A 12404-nucleotide genomic window follows, 5' to 3' on the forward strand; every position below is an offset into this window, starting at 1 on the left:
TTATGAGAAGCCCTTTATATAAATTCTAATTATTATTTATTGTTAGCATAGCAGAAATGTAATTTAAAGAGGATACCAATTTGCTTAAATTAGCAAACAGATTTACAGAGAAGTTCAGGAATTAGGAAAGGTCAGTATGACACCTAGCCAACTGTAGCTAAAAACTGATAAAGTATAATCATCTGTCAGTGGAGACTGGTGTGTTGTAAAGCATGGTTAGTTCCTAAAAAGTCTGGTAACTCTCATTTTTAGAGTTCAGACCTGGGGTGACTGTTGTAATGTTCTAAGAAGACTCTGAATTTGTCATGGTTACAGTACAAAGTTAAGTGTCATTATAATAGAATTCTATAGGGGAAGAGAACCAAGTAAAACATCAGTTTTCTTGACATTTTAAATGTGACTCAATAGAACCCATCCATCTTGGGTATTCCAGTCCCAGTTTTTCCAGTTGGATGTTACATGGATCTATGTGTGAATCCTCATCTTTTAATCAAAATTTATATGGATGATATGTCTGTTGATAGCATCAGGTTCTGCAGGAAGAGATCCAGTCCCAGATATCAGAGATGTTTTACAAAACTGAAGCCTATTAAAATAGATCACATTGACATCATGCATGGTAACTTTAAAATGAAAAAAAAAATGCAGGAGTTAAAGCTCCCTTTGATACATGCATCTACCACCCATTAAGGTTAAAGTGAATTATGCCCATTTAGGGCATAGTTCATTTTGGGGAGACTTGATCACATGTATCAAATAATATCTCAACATGAAACATTTTCCCAGTTCATGTTTGGGATGCTCAGGCAATCAAGCAAATGGGAATTTCACCTCTAGAATTTCACTACAATGATAAAAATGACTTGGAAGATGATAATGAAGGTAAGATCACCCGGTCTCTATATAGTATATATAGAGAGAAATAAAGCTAGATATGTTTTACATTCAGATAGCTTGAAAATAGTTAAACCACTCTTTTTCCAAACTTCCTAAAATAATTCATGTTTCGACTGAGACAAAGCATGGGAGACAGATGAAAAACAATATTTTTGTTAATTAATTAATAATTAATATTATATTAATGCCTGCATTTTTTTTTTCATTTTGAAGTTACCATGCATGATGTCAATGTGATCTATTTTAATAGGCTTCAGTTATGAAGGACAGGAAAAAAAAGGAATGCAGTGGATTTTTTTTCTAAATATGGGAATGGAATTTTTAAGGATATTGTGATGTCTAAATTTGGTTGTTCTTATTTGTGTCACCCTATACATAACATTTGCACATCGTTGGAAGCGTATGTTTTATTTAAACCCTTTTATAATTGCTCACCATAATACCACTGGATACAAACACAGGATAAAGCTACTTTAATCTACAGAGTTGCATTTAGTATCCTATACATTTCATAAGTATAATATGCAAGTTCAGACCTTGCTACCCTAGACCATTTTCCTCAAATCCAGCATGTAATGAAATAGAATATGTTTTAAAGCAGAAGACTTTTTTTCTTTAGTCAAAGAAGCCTCTTTAGTAACTACTTTTCTTATTGTTCATTTACCCCAACTTTGCCTTCAGATGTATGCACTAACTTCTGCTAATATTGTTGGGAAAACCCAGAAAGTCAGATGTTAAAAAGAACATCTTCAGCAGTAACTTGATTGAATGTCTGATATTTATTTAAATTATATATAAATAAAACAATCTGCAACCCTTTTTATTTAATATTTATTAAATAGAAAAGCAAAAGTGCTTACCAGACTAACAGAAACATGAAAACAATAAATAATAAGTACAGTTCTTACCATACCAGAGAAGCCAAATCCCTCTACAACCGACATTGCCTACAACCTACAGTAAAGATATGCTGTCTGTTGTTCCCTGAATGGAAAACCTGAGACTCCCATCCTCAACCAGTGGGTTGTTTAGCCCTTATGCCTCCCCTGTCTCTGACTTGGGCGGGCGCACATGTGGCGGCCCGGTGAGTAATTTTTGTTTTTACGGCTGCCTTGTACCAGGCCGTGTTACCATGAGCTTGCCCCTGAACCCCAAGCCCTTCCTGAACGGGCTGACGGGGAAGCCGGTGATGGTGAAGCTGAAGTGGGGGATGGAGTACAAGGGCTACCTGCTGTCTGTCGATGGCTACATGAACATGCAGCTTGCAAACACAGAAGAATACATAGATGGTACATTGTCTGGACACCTTGGTGAAGTTCTGATAAGATGTAATAATGTCTTGTACATCAGAGGTGTTGATGAAGAAGAAGAAGAAGAAGATGGAGAAATGAGAGAATAAATTTTTATATTTTTGGTAAATAAAGATCAGTTTTTCACCAAAAAAAATAAAATAAAAAGAGAGAGAGAGAGAGAGAGAACTGCGTAGGGAAATGGAGATGGAAACTGAGCATCCCAAAAGCTATATTTTGGCAGGTTTCTTGGAAATGGAAATCTTCATGTGTCTGAAGCGACGCAGGCTTATCTTGCAAAATTATGTGCAGTTTAAAGGTATAAGAGATACTTCCATAGGCTCGTCTTACAGAATAAACTGGAAGAATATCTAAAGTAGAGAACAAGGTATTGAAATGTGTTTACACTAAAAAAAGAGTCTTTGGGATTCTGCAGTCTTCTGTTCTAATCAAACAGAATGAATAAATAAGAACTGAAGCAGTCCACAAGCAGAATGGACAGAAACAGGGCTGTAAATCTCTTTCATATGATCTCCTTGTTTCTGATTTGTCTCCTTCTTGCCCTGACGTGATACTAAATTTCCTTATAAGCTGATACTTGCACCAAATCTAGGAATTCATTTTCAGGAATTAATCTCTAACATGGAAATTTGCAGGTAAATTGCAGAGGTATTTACTTCGGATAGATTACATGAAACTTTGAAGATTGTTATGCCATAATTTAAAGAGAACAGGAAAAGGTGCTTGAACATCACTTTTAAAAACTAGTTACTCATTCCCCCTCCACATTTATGTGAGACTTTTCTTTCTATTCGTGTGCTGATGAGGTCATTGTACTGTTCCAGCAGGCCACAAGTGACCATGAAAACCCTGTTGACTTGTGTTGGTAACAGAAACTGTTGCACCATATAGCCAGTGAAGTTTTGAAAATCTCAGAGACTAAAAGCACAGTGAGTTTGAGCATACACTGAATGCACATCTTCAAAGAGCATGCACTGCCCTCTTTCTCCATTGTAAATTCCCCTTATCCCCTGAGTGCCCAAAACTAAGTGACCAGAGGCTCTGTAGATCACTCAAAGGAGATCCTTTGAAAATTCACCCATGTGCAGATTTTGGGCCAAAGCTGCCTTCAGTTATTTCCATGCAACCCCTCTTACTACGTGGGTGACTGGAGGCAGAATTTGATCCTGTCTGATTTGGAACTGCACAATTTAAATCACAGGACCAAATCCTGTATTCCTTTCTCAGAACAAACTCCCAGTAAAGTAATGAGTTTTGCCCAAATCAGAGAATTAGGTAAGGACACGGCTGCTTCTGGCCACTGTCTGTTCATATTCAGTGGCTGTAGTATGTAGGTGTGTGTATATGTGTGTATGAGTGTACTACATAATGGAAAACATACAATTGATTTTCATTAGTGAGAAAATAACTTCAAATGAGATAGAAGAATACTTGTTTTCTTACACTATGTCATACAGCATAGGGGTTTTAATTATCTAGCAATTTACTTGTATCACAGCAGACATTTAGTTTCTTGGTCCTGTATCAGATATAATAGATGGGAGAAGATGTGCGCAAAAAAGAAGATACTCTTAAACTATGCTGCTTTGAAAACTTTTAAGGATTCATTTGATTAAAAAGGGCTATATTTCAGTGTTTCAGGTGTCTTTGTAGTTTATCCCTACAGGTTTAATAGCTGCAAAACTACAGAACTCTTTTCTCTGCCATCATGCAAATTTATTAAAATTAGGAAAGGTCTCTTTAAAATCAAATACAATAATTGATTGTCTAACTTTTTTTTAATTAAACAAGTTGAAGTGTAATTGTTTGTTTCTTGTGTTGTGTTCTTCCACATTAATTGAAATAAATTCTGCACTAACCCATGACATCAAAATATCAGTCTAATAATGTCAGAAAGTTAATTTGAAAGCAAAAGCTTCACTCTAACAGCTTTTTGTATTTATAAACCTCATTAAAAACATTTTTAAAAATGTCCTTTTGCAGATTAATGACCAATTCTCCCTGTTATTCTAATGGAGTTACAAGTGTATCAAGACAAGAGTGCTTCTTAGGAAATAATATCTGCACTTCTGTTTTATCTCTGTAATATACAGCTTCAAGGAATTGCCTGAAAGTAGTGTAATAGCAGGGGGACAAGGGAAACTATAATGGATGTGAAATGTGCTGAACATGACTTTCTACTTCACAGAACCTTTCTCCCTATATAATATAAGTGGTGGTTTTCCGCCAGGCCAAAAAGAAGGTTGTCACCATGTTTGGAAATATGAAATGTAATAGCATCTCCACATATTTCACTTCGAAGCTGTCTGGCATGCTACAGTTTTGTTGAAACCTTGAGGTCTTTCACCCATCAGTTAACAGGGAGAGAACATGAAAAAAAAAAATGACGACCTTGAGATATTTCACAGTTACCTGCAGCTGCATCTTAAATAGTTGACCTTTACTGTTTAAAAAGACATGCATTAGGAAGTGTGAAAATTTTGCAGTAGAAAATCTGAGAAATTTAATTTTGCATTACAGTTTCTGCAGCTTCTTTTCACAAAATTCTTAGAAGAAAAAAAAATAAACATGTTCTGTTTTAATTCCATAAATACCACATTTGATGCACACAAGAATCAAGTTTCTTCAGTATATCCTGTTTGAGGCATCTGTCATCTGCAAGCACACAATAGGGGAGTTTTTCAAAAGTGCTCAGCACTGTCCTAACTGTTCTCACTGACTTCACTGGTAGTTTTGCTGTTGATTGATGTGGGAGCACTACAAATACAAAATTTCTGGACATCCTCTGAGCACCAAAAAATTCAAGACTTCAAGGCTTTTAACAAATTTAGTCCCTTAAAATATTCCTGGAGGAATGATTTAAAATATCAGTAAACTATTATTAGTCCCAGAGATTATCTGCAAAAATAGAGCTAAGGCAACATTTTTCTCCCTGTTTCAGAAGACTGTGATTTGATTGGTAGAGAAAAGAAACCTAAGCACTAAACAATATTAATAAGCTGTTGTTTCATTGTGCTGTTACAGTGAGTGCTTCGTCTAGTGGATCAAGATTTATACATAACTGAAGCTCTGTGGGGCTGACTCCCTTTCATTTATGTGTTTCCTGCCATAAGTGAAAGGAAAATCATCCCTATAGCTCTGTCTGTCTGGTTTCATTACTAGAGAGGAAAGGAGAGTGAGATCTTGGTGGTGGTAAAGTATACAGATGTTTTTCTTAGTTTGAGGATTTCCATGGACATCACATTATTCTTCAGAAAATGGTATTTTTTTTCCATAGGACTGTGTGATGGTACTTCAGAACCAGAAGATCTAATCAAATCGTGCCATTGACTTTCTTCCTTTGTATCTTTTTTGTCTCTGTTCAAGAGCTTTTTTCTAGACTAGCTGCCCATACCTGTGAGTGGAGGTCATGTCACGTGAATCATTTGTATACTAGATTTGTTCAGCTAAATTCCCTGTTGTCTTCCAAATTCAGCCAACCCCAATGCAAATAAACTTACTCATCTGAAGACAGTGCAGTTTTCTTTATTTTATCATTTCATTAGATCTTACTATGTCTTACTTTGTCATGATCCTATCGGTACTCCCTCACATATGCCAAGAAAAAGAAGAAAGCACTTTATTACCCATTGTTCTTTCTGATCTGATTTTGTAAGGTTTATTGTCTGGGGAGTCACCCGGGTGGCTGTATAGCAATGTATCACATTTCTGTGAGACTCTTTCTGTCAGCTAGAAAAAAAAAATTCCATTTGCCTTAAAGTATAAATGTAGAAAATTCAAACTCAGGTTGGCAGTTCCTAAGATATTTGGGTACCCATTACTTGTTAACTTTAACCTTTAACTTTGGGAATTGGGTGCCCAAATCCCTTAGGCAACGTATAAGGCTTTATACAAAACAAATTCTTACTGTGGTAATAGAACTGTTTCCAGTGGTCTTCATGACATCTGTGAAATAAAATGGCTTCTAAAACAGCAACTTCTGTTGTTGAGTGAATAAAGCTATTTTAATTAGAACAATGCTGCAATTTCTATAGCTTTCATTGACATTAGGATAGTTTTATTATTTTAGTGCATATATATATAACATTTAGGTGTCCATTATTTTATATATTGCAGGGATTTTAAAATGAACCTTTCCTGCACCAAATTTGACTTGGTCTTTACCATTTTTGTGGTTACAACTCTGTACAACCTACTTAAGTATGATAAAACTGGTACTTATTAGTTTTGCAATCAGCAGGGGATGTAGTAGGATGACCTGACTTATAAATCAAAAAGGACTTAATATTTTTGGTACTTGTGGTAGAATGTTATTAAAATTAATACTGTTCATAGAACTGAAAAAAATAGTTATTGAGCCATTATTAAGGCATTGTCTGCTTCTAAGCATTTTGTTTTTCATTCTGACTTTACTACATATTTTGACCTTCAGTACAAGAAACTTTGTGCTTGAACATGAGAAGTTTTTTTATCTGAGGTTAGTTTATAATAAATAAGAGTATAATTTAGGATAATTAAATTCAAGGCTCATCAGAGATTCTCTGTGGTAGGAATAACACATGGGACTTATTATGCAATAAGTAACAGAAGAGAAACAGCTATGCAATACATATTCATAAAGATATATCCTTCCCCCTTCACTGTGAAATATAGACTTATTACATTAAAGTAATTCAGATTTGGAAAGGAGAATGCACTTACAGATCAAATAGCCATTTCTGCAATCTTTATAGTTATTGTCCATATATTATTCAATAACATACTTCACTTAGAAAGGCATAAATAATTATTAACATAGTCTAAGATTAAATATATATTTGCATTGTATATATATAAACTTAAGTTATCCCATTTCACTGAAAATAATGATCTGGAAGTGTAAAATACAAAAAAATTAAACAACAACAAAGCTCTACTGCCATACCACCAACAAGCACAACATGAAAACTGAAAGAGAAAAATATATTTCAATACATATGCAATCTTTAAGAAGGAATGGATTTGCTTAATTTATCTAATGTGCTGTCCTTTTTTATTTCAAATTAGAAAATTATTTCACTATGATTTTCTTTCAATAGAATCCTGGGTCTAACATGAACTCTCTTTGGTGAATAATTCTTTCTCCTCCTTGACCGAAGGACTTGGGTAAAGTGTGAAAAGGAAATTACATAAGATATTTCTAAGCTGCATAGAAAAATGAAATAACAGATGAACAAAAATGTGAAAACTTCTATATAAATATTGTGTTTTACTAGTGTCCTATCGTGTAACTCTTGCTTCCTTGTCTAATCCATGTTGATTTCAAGTAAATTACATGTGTGAGCAAACATTATTCGTGATTAAGAGTTGCAGAATCAAGTTATTGAATTGTAGAAATATAAATGGATGACCTCTGTTGATGAGAGAGGGCTAGTATTCCTCTTGGTTCTTTCTTTTCATTCATTCCTGACTCAAGTTGATCATTTACCCTAACAATACTAGTGAAGACCTTCAAGTGAATTGTAGCCTTGTCTTCACTCTAGTGTTATAGGCTATGTATACTTGTTAAAAACTGCTGGTCAATACGTACAGAGGATAGGATATCTGAATTATTTGTAGGATTGCCACAAGATAATGTCAAATAATGTTACCTGACAAAAGAAAAATAGAATATCTGCTTATATTCATTTCCAGCAGCAAACATTTTAATGAACGCAAACCACTGCAATTTATTTGTGGGAGCCCTGTACAATAACATATCACAAAGGTACGTGATTGTATAAACAGATTATGATGGGAAAATCTGTTTAACATTGGGATTTATAAACTGCATAATTATTTTCATAGATAAACAGAGGAGGATTTGCTTGGCTTATATTGCTTGCCAATATAAAAAGATTTGTTTCTGAAAAACCAAATATTAAAATATATAGGTAAAATATGGCTTTAAATCACCTTTATATCTACCCAGTCCTGTGACCAGTATGGAAAGGTTTGGCTTCTAGTGTAAGTCAGAGGCGCCTCAAGGCTACCTTCAATTTCAGCTGCTGCTATAGACCCCCAAGACGCTCTTTCAGGAGCCCGGAACTCCGGAGCAGCACACCGCCCCTTGCCGTATCCTCTGTGCTGGGAAAGGCATAGGCTGACATAGCAGACCTTTCACAAACTGCAGATCCTCTATTTTTAGGGAAAGCTCAGGTAGCTATCTATACAGCTGTTTTGTGCCAGTGAACCAACACAAAACAGCAGTTTTTGAGGTCAGAGCCTATCCTTTAATTTTCAACATTTTATTAATACAAAAATATTTCATATTATATCTTCTACTTCCAGGCTTAGAGCTTACCAGGGCAGATCTTTGACTACTGTATTACTTTTGTGATATGCATTTCATCTTCCTTAGATGCAGGCCCACTGAAATTTATTTATTTATTTATTTTTGTGCCCTTTACAAGTGATCAGATTTGAAAGATTTTTTGATCACTGAGGTCTGGGCTGGATTGGAATAGCAGTTTCAGAGATGAAAAGCAAGCATGAATTATACACTTTGTCACACAGTCTGCTCTAGGCAGACTTTATTTTCCATAATAGCACACATGGAATTTCAAAGTCCTGATACAACAGTAAGTGGCTAATTCTTTTTAAAACCAAATTGAAGCAGTAGGTGGTAATGAAGACTAAAGATTTTCAAAAACTAGAATGGAAAAACGTTTCTGTTAGAACATTTGTTTTGGATTGTAAAGCCAAAGAAATTATCAAATGAAAGCATGGCTTGTTATTTCTTTTTGTCTGTCATATTTCTGTCTTCTTTGCATCTGTATAAATTCATTTTATTCATAAATCAAGGATTTGTGCAGTAAGGAAAAGCAGGTTTTATACTTTCCACTGACATTTCTAAAATGTACTGCGTGTGTATTGCTTACTCCATCATTAATCCTGGATTATGATATAGCATTAGCATACTGTGTAGAAAAGTTAACGGTGTCAGTTTTCGATTGCATTTAAAATAGATGACAGGAAGGTATAAAGTACAATCTGTTCTCATTCAGTTATTTCTTTGCAGACTTTTTTTTTTTAAAAAACAAAGACCCTTCATTGTATAGTGGTTAATTCTGTCCAACATGTTTACAGTTCTTGTTTCTGTAATTATCACACAGAACTTGTGTTATATACCTTTTTAATTCATTACCAGTTATGATGTATTCAGACAGTTGCAGCTTACAGAGCTCCAGCCATATAACCTGTAACTCAGAGTAGGCTCTTCTCAGTTTGATTTGATCCTACCACTCTCCCCACTGTAAAAGGACAGAGGGTGCAGAAGTGTGTGGACCTGGGCCTGCAAGGGCCACAAGGTCTCTAAAGCCCATCAGTAAAATCCCAGGACTTTTACCTCTGAGAACCGTCATTTCATCCTTTTAACTATGGAAACCAGCCATCTACCAGGCATTTAAATGCTCCAAGAAAATATTGTTTTGATGTAAATAGGATGGAAAACTGTTTTCTTACACTTAAATGTTTTGAATAGAAGTGTTTGGGGAACTTACTTTCAGAATGATTTTACAATGGAAAATGCAGTTTCCCCACAATCCGAATTTTCTGTGGGAAATATTGTGTCATGTCCAAACTGACATTTTTTCGGAATTTCCAATCTGGGGGGGGGAAATCAAATTTAAACTTTTTGACCCAATTTGGACCAGTGCTAAATGTTTAAATGTCAAATTTATCTATGGGACAGAAAATCCAAATTTCTATCAACTCTTTTTTCTCTAGGCTTTTAAATATATCAGGCTGAATTCTCCCCCGTGTCAGAGGTCTGCTTACTACGGAGGAAGTTGAGTGTGGGAGTCTCCCTGATCCTGCACCATTCAATTTAGAGAAGTTGAAGAGCATTATGCTGTTTCTGCCAGCTTTAAATTTGTAGAGTTGCTCTTCACAAGGGGAATTCTCCATTTGCCACATCTGGCCAGAATACAGACACTTTGCACTGCCTGAATGGTGCAAAGTGGGAGTGTGGACTACAGAATCTGGTCCAACATATTCAGATCTCTGTGTTTAATTCCATCCTTTATCATAGAGTTCAGCTGCTGTAAACTGCACATCACAATTTGTTAACTTACTTCAGTTAATCAGCTGTGGGGAAATGGTTTTCATAGGCTGACAGTCAAGAACATGGCTTCAGAAGTTTTTATCACTTTGTTTGCAATATTAGAAAAAGAGCAGGGGCAGCTCCTCAGCTGATGAAGCTGTGACAGTTTGCACCTGCTGAGGATTTCCCCCCAGACATTTAGGCAGAGATTTACACAGGATCAGAGGGGTTTCCTTCACAGGGGCAGCTTGGTTCTTTCATGCTCTGTACTGAAAAAAGTGTAAATCCCAGTTGTGCTAGACCTTTTTTGCTCCTAAGCTGTACTACTTCAAGCTGTGATATTGCTAGGTCTCAAGCTAAAGAAGATTGAGCTAGGTCAATGCTTGCAACTCTGAGGAAAATCCAGATGCTGCATGAAGTGGTGGTGTCCTTCAGTAAACAGTATTCTTCCTTCTGAGTCTCATTGTGTTGAGAGGCAGTGTGGCTCATAGCATTGTCAAAAAAGCTCCTGCTTGGGTGAAATTTTCCCTGCTTGGTCTCAGCCTAAAAGTGAATATCAGGGAATGTGAGTCCCAGATCAGTTTAATGGCATTCAAGTTGTTTGAATATGTGGGGGGAAAGTACACTTTTTGCATATGTTCCAACTGAAATATTTAACTCAAAACCTGTGAAATATCAAATTTGGCTTGTTTAATAATCCTCACTGAAGAAAGAAAAACAATCCAAGTTAAAAGTTAAAATAAGTTCCTCTTTTTAAAAGCTTTTAATGTTTACATTTGCATGTTAGAACATTTTCCATCCATTCTTTTTTCCTGTTGGGTTTAACAGAGTGCCTTAGACTGTTTTGACTATTCTGATGATGACACATTTAGGGACATTTCTGTCAAGGAATCCAGCATTGAAGACATTTACGAAATAGAACAGAGTTTCATATATACCGTGTGTGTGTGTGAGAGAGAGAGAGAGAGAGATGCCTGAAATTTCCATTTATAAACCTTGGAAAAATTGAAGTTGTTCAGAAGAGAATTCTTAGGTTTTAGCAGCTAAATTCCTAAAAAAAAAATCTGTCCACACTGGGCATGCTCCAGTCCTGGGATGAGCAGAAATTTCCCTGCAATTGCAGCTTTGCTCCGGGTATTCTGGCTCTGGCCATCGGAAATGAGAGCAGGGAGCCTGTCTTTGCTTTGCTTTTAGACACTCCCTGCTGGATGAATGGAGAAGGTAGAGTGGTGGAGGAATCTGCCTGATTCAAATGCAGAGGGTACAAGAGCTGGACTGACAGTGAGGTGGGGGTAGTAGATTTAGACAAGGTGCATAGCGGTGGGGGTCGAGATGGGGACTGGAGGCTAGTATGCAGGGGGGAGAGGGAAAAAGGAACTGAGAGTTGAGGTGGATGCTGTGTCTAGCTGGGTAAGGGGACTGGGTGACAGAGGGGAGGAGACTAGGTCAGGCTAAACCAAGGGACTGGGGTTGGGAACAGGAGAGAGATTGGGTGGATGGAACTGGCAGCAAGTCAGTGAGAGGAGAGACTAAGATCAGATGAGGAGCTGGAAGGGGAGAATTGGGACTGGCTGGGCAAAGAGACAGGACATGGAGTGGGCAGCTGAGGGCAACTGGGAATGGGCACAGAAAGGAGATAGAGACAGGGATGGGGATTACTGTGGGGGTGAGACTAGAACTTGCTGGGCAGAGACTGATGTTAGAAGCATGAGATTGATATTAGAAGAATGACACTTGTTTGAGAAGCTGGGGTGCGGAATAGACAGGACAGGTACATGGACAGATAGAAGAGGATGGGGAAGAAGAGGTCATGCTTGAGGAAAATGGAGAGAAGAGTCTGGAACCCAAGATTCTTGAGGCTCCCTATTCCTCTGCTGTTAGGAAATATCTGTGAAACCAACTGGACTGGCAGAGTCTCCAATTTCCTTCTAGTGCTGGTCCTCATAGAGGATGACAACCTACTACGGCTATCAGTTACTCTATTAAGTCACGTGGCAGAGGTCTGTGGATGAATGTTCTTTAGTTATCTCAGTCTTGTGCAGGGCCCCCACATGGGGGCATGGAAAGGTACATTTTACTGGGGCCCGGAAGCCCTGGGTAGCCTGGCCCAGGCTGCAACCCCCATTACCAGGAGG

At 36.9% G+C, this 12404-nt stretch overlaps 1 protein-coding gene and 1 pseudogene across 1 annotated transcript in view; both read left to right on the plus strand.

The window, feature by feature from the left end:
* Positions 1-12404, plus strand: part of PCDH11X (protocadherin 11 X-linked) — an 887832-nt gene that overhangs the window by 756023 nt on the left and 119405 nt on the right. The window lies entirely within an intron of this gene.
* Positions 1950-2296, plus strand: LOC137153247 (small nuclear ribonucleoprotein F pseudogene; annotated as a pseudogene).

The sequence above is a fragment of the Emydura macquarii genome, unplaced genomic scaffold (assembly GCF_026122565.2).
Source record: "Emydura macquarii macquarii isolate MOO-44397 ecotype Brisbane River unplaced genomic scaffold, CSIRO-AGI_Emac_v2 contig_1253, whole genome shotgun sequence".
Taxonomy (NCBI): Eukaryota; Metazoa; Chordata; order Testudines; family Chelidae; genus Emydura; species Emydura macquarii.